At 27.6% G+C, this 5,229-nt stretch overlaps 1 long non-coding RNA gene across 1 annotated transcript; it reads left to right on the top strand.

The window, feature by feature from the left end:
- The first annotated feature begins 1,356 nt into the window (after positions 1-1,356).
- On the top strand, positions 1,357-2,335 carry LOC128293883 (uncharacterized). Its single transcript, XR_008284000.1, has 2 exons — positions 1,357-1,668; positions 1,938-2,335. It is a non-coding gene; the product is annotated as an uncharacterized LOC128293883 (long non-coding RNA).
- Positions 2,336-5,229: the final 2,894 nt, after the last annotated feature.

Genomic DNA, 5,229 nt, shown 5'->3' with positions numbered 1-5,229 from the left:
AATAGATAAACAATTTAAGAATAGTATATAATAAAACTATTTAAAATAGATACTATATTGAATCAGTTTAAGGCAAAATAAAATGATGTCTATAGTAATAGGAATAATAATAATAAAATATTAATGATAACGATAATAGAAAATAATAATAAAAATAATAAAATATGTTAACAAGGACAATAATAATATAAAAATGAAGAATAATAGTGTATTAATGATAAATCAAGAATAATAATAACAACAATAACACAAATAATAATACATAAAAATGGTAATAATAATAATAATAATGGTAATAATAACTTTAAAAATAAAATAGCAAAATGACTAAAAAAGGACTAAAGAAAAGTAAAATAGTTTTTTAAAAATTGTATCAAAATATATAAGTAGATAGATAGTAAAAATAATATATAAATATGTATATATAACTTTAGGTGAACAAATATATGTGTATATATATATATATATATAATTATGATAACAATAGTACTACGAAAACTAGTTAATTTAATAATAATAATAAAACAAATAAATTAATACAAAAAGAAAGTATAATGAGTAAATAGATGAAAATACATATAAATAAAGTTAAATTTAAGTATTTAGAAAATAAAAGAAAGAAAAATAAATAAATTAGTACAAACAAATATAAAGTTTGGATAAAATGAACATAAAATATTAACAACAATAATAATAAAAATAATAAAAACAGATAATCTAGAATTTAAAAGTATATGAAAAATATAAATAACTAGATAACAAAGCGATAACAATAAGGGTAAAAGGTAAAAATAAAATAAATCTATATAAACAATTATAAGTAAATAAGCGAATAAATACTAAATATTAAATAAATTAATTTAATAGTATAGTAGTAATAATAGTAGTAGAAATAAAGATAATAATAATAAATGTAATAATAATAATATAATTAATTAATCTAATAACAAAATGGCCAAAATAACTAAAGAAGGGACTAATTTAAACTTAAAATAGAGTTTTGGGGGAAATTTAAAAATAAATAAAAAGGGAAGGACCATACTACGATGCGCGAATAAAATGGAGGGACCAAAGGGAAAATATCCCCGCCCTCCAAAGCGCTGCATTCTACGAGGGATGAAATTGAAAACTGAAATAAATTATAGGGCACAAATTAAAAAAAAGAAGAGAACTTAATTGCGAATTGATTAAAAAGTGGAAGGGCTGAAAGTGTAATTAGCCCTTCCGCTACAAAACACGCGGACCCTGACTAGGCGGATCGGGTCATCCTGTTTCATCCCCATACAATGCCGTTTTGGCGCTGGGGCCGTTTTTATTGTGTATAAAAGTCTAATTTTTTTAAAAAAAAACATCATTCTGCAGTGCATTAAAAAAAAAAAAGATTTAGAGGGTTCTCTTGGCTTTTTCTCCTTCCCTTCTTCTTCGACCAAATCCAGCAAGCCACCACCGTAACTCCGCCATGGTGGTGGCCAGAAGTGCCAAAATCGAGTCTTTTTGACCCCTTTCCAACCCCTTTCTTTTATTTAAAAAAAACTTCGAATACTACGTTTATTTTAAGAAATAAAGAGCGAGATTCGTAAAAAACAAATGAGGTTTCAACACCGTTCGATCCCTCGCCCGAACCTTCACGTTTCCGAGGTATTCGGGTTCTCATCGGCGACGACTCAGGTAACCCCTTTTTATTTTCTTATTTTTTGAAACTAAAGCCAAAAATCAAAAATGGAAAATAAATTAAAAAAGAATAAAATAAAGCACCACCTTTTATTTGCTAATTGCTTCTATTGTATTTTAAAAATGCATGTATCCGTCCCCTTTTTACATTGGTTTTGGAATGGCGTTTATAAGCATTGAATATTACAAAATATCAATTTTTCTTTTGCTTCTATTTGCTTTCTTTCTATCACTGTTTTTGTCTCTTTCTCTCACCACTGTTGCAGGGCTAGGCAGGGTCAACGAATAGGGAGCAGGTGGTGGCAATCTAGAATGCTAGGCCTCAGGCGAGGCGCAGGCGGGGTAACCGAAGGAGGAGCGACGCACATGGGGTGTTAGGGTTAGGTTTCTAAAAAATTTTTAAGTTTTTGGGCTAGGGTTTTTAGTTTTGGGCCTGTTTAGTTTTTATTTAGGCTGATGTAAGTGGATTGTTTAATATTTGTTTTTTTGGTTGTTGGGCTCCAGGCAAATTTGGGCATTTGCAACTATAACTAAATGAGTTTATAATTAATAGGCGAAAAGATGGAACTTGCTTGTAAATCTTTTGAGCCTAATTAAATATGTCCAATCAATCCCTCTACTAGCTCGTTAAAACCAGCGTTAAAACCAGCGTTAAAACCAGAAATGAATTGCATAAAGAATCAAATGAACAAAAATGGATGAAAATGATAAAGTTAGAGGAATGAGTCACATTCGAAAATGAATGTGTTTTCTTATTGAGTATGAAAATGACTTGAGAATTAATTTAAGTTTTTGGATTATTATTTAATAAAATAATTGAAGTTCTTAAATAGAATTAATGAAAATGACTTGAGAATTAATTTAATTTTTTAAATTATTATTTAATAAAATAATTGAAGTTCTTAAATAGAATTAAATTAATTGATTATTATGAATATGTTGAATATGAAAATTAAATATATTTTATCATGATTCTTTTACGGTAAAGTTGTCATGGCTTTAATGGAATTAGAATTGGGTTGAGAAAATTATTTAATTGGAAAAATTAATTTATCTAATTAAATTAGTTTAAAAATGATATTTATTTTGAGAAATAGAAAAATATGTATTGTGTTGAATTAAATTATAAACTATTGGGTTAAAAGTTCAAAAAGCACCTATAATTGGACCCAATACAAGAGAGGCCCCAAAACTCCTCATAATACATATGATGGGTGACAACCCTAGTATATTTAACTAGGGTGTGCCGCCCCCTTCTCCTAGTTAAACTAGGAGACCTTTCTATCAAATAAGTATTATTTGTGTTCTATTAATTCAACCAAGATTTTTCTATCTTTCCCTATAAATAGATGACACTAGTAGAGCTAAAAATACACAACTTTGAGATATTGTTATTTTGCCTGAAAGTAGTGAGAATTTATTTTCTAACTATAAATTATATTTTCTGGGAATAGCAATTCTATCAGTTTCTATTGAGAGAGAATTACTTTGCTACCGAAAATATTAGATTGTTTCTTGTTCTGTGTTTGATTTGTGATTGTTCTAGCTCACACTCGAAGCAATTCGTGGTACAAGAATAGCAGAGAAGGTTATCTGGTTGAAAGTATAAAACATTTAGGATCCGTCTCGCACAAAACACAAATACTTTTTAGGAAAATTTTATTGCTATAACTATTACAAACTGACTCGATTTTTAAATATTTGATTTTTTGCTGTAATAGAAAACCATTTTAAACCTTCTTTTTCCCAACAACAAGCACATGGTCATAATCATGTCCTCGAATACTATGCATTAACTAGTGCTGAAATCATTGTGTGAGATGTGTTCAGTTAATGAAAAGAAATAGTTTGTTCAAAGCATAGTCTACCATGCAACTTCGATTAACTTTAACATCTTTTCACTAAGTGAAGGTTTAATGTTTATACACTTTTATTTATGCAATTGATCTCCTAGATTATCAAATTCTAAAATAATTTAAAAATGAGTAGAGATTGTTGTAATATTTTCAAAATATGTAATATTCTAATAGTTGCTAAATTAAATTTATAAATAACCAACAGTTAAAAAACAAAGTTATATGATTTGGTTTTTAACCAAGAATTATAACTATTCAAGTAATATTCATCAATGTAAAACATCAACAATCATTGGGATTTATTGTATCCTCTAGGTTCATTTTTTAGTGACTCTTTTGCACATCAAAATACAGGTGGAGGTCAATAAAACCTTGACATAGTTGCACACCTTGAAACTTTCAGTTAATTTCTCATAAGTTTATTTTTATCCCCACAAATCGACACTTACTTCTTTGATGCTAAAAAATTTTACAATATAAGTTAAACCCTTTAACGAGTTCTTTTTTTGTATAAAAAATATCTAATACTTTACTATTTCTTTGAAAAACATCATTGACCCATCTTGATGTAGAATCTCAGACCAAACTATTGAATTATACGAATGGAAATAGTTTGGGTAAGATTAGATCAAATCTTGAGAGACAAGTAATCAAAACTAATTTAAAGTAAATAAGAATAAAATAAAGAGTTAAAATGAGATGAGTTGATAGAATGAGTGAACCAAAATATTGATGGTAGAGGAACGATGAATAATTGAATGTTTTTATTCTAGCTTTAAAATCAATTGAATTTAATAAGAGTAGTTACTTGATTTTAAACAACCCTCTAAAATAGAAATCCTAGCAAATAGGAGGGAAATAATAAAAGACCACAATTCTTGAAGATTTAAGATGTTGCCACATTCAAAGAAAGAACAAGATTTGAATCTTGAATGAAATTTGCTATAAAGTAATCTATTAATTAATAATCAAGTAAGTAGCAATCTAACAATCAACCTTTTTTTTAAAATATACGAAGTCTAAGAATTACCAATTAAAATTCTTTTACAAATATCCCATGTTGTTTTTACATAAAACAAAACATTAAGAAAATAATTTGCTTCTTGATCTAAAATTCTCCAAGAGAACTGACCTTAATGAACTACTAAAAGATATATTTTTTTTTACAATCATTAAAACTAGTGTGAAATCAAATATAAACTTTTCAAATAATAAATAGACTAATCCCAAACAGATAAACTAGATCCTAACTTAAAATAAAATTTTGTATTGAGGTCCAATCGTAAGGCATGCGCCTGTCTTATGAAAAGAGTGCTACTACCCAATTGAAAGTGAGTTATGAGTATAAGTCATGGGCATACCTTATGGAAAAGTGTAATTACCTGATTGAAGTGTATAAATTGTTTCAAATTTGAGAATGCTTCCAATTTTATTCCTTATCATCCAAAAAGTGTTCTTAATTGTCTCGGAATAGTTCAATAACGAAAATTTAAATAAAAGTCTACAATTTAGCTCATGATTTCCTGGATTTGCTCTCATAATTGGACCAAGAGAGAAATTCAAATCTAATCATAGGCTTGAACCTTATTTTGGTTTGAAGCGTGCATCATATCTCCAAAGGGTATTTGATGACAAATTGTTGACAAAAATATTATAGAGCAACTTGTTAATTGTCTTCTAAATCACCATTTTAGAATCTATG

Source organism: Gossypium arboreum, chromosome 6, assembly GCF_025698485.1.
Source record: "Gossypium arboreum isolate Shixiya-1 chromosome 6, ASM2569848v2, whole genome shotgun sequence".
Taxonomy (NCBI): domain Eukaryota; kingdom Viridiplantae; phylum Streptophyta; class Magnoliopsida; order Malvales; family Malvaceae; genus Gossypium; species Gossypium arboreum.
The sequence above is the reverse complement of the archived record's forward strand: the minus strand, read 5'-3'. Positions and strand labels throughout refer to the sequence as shown.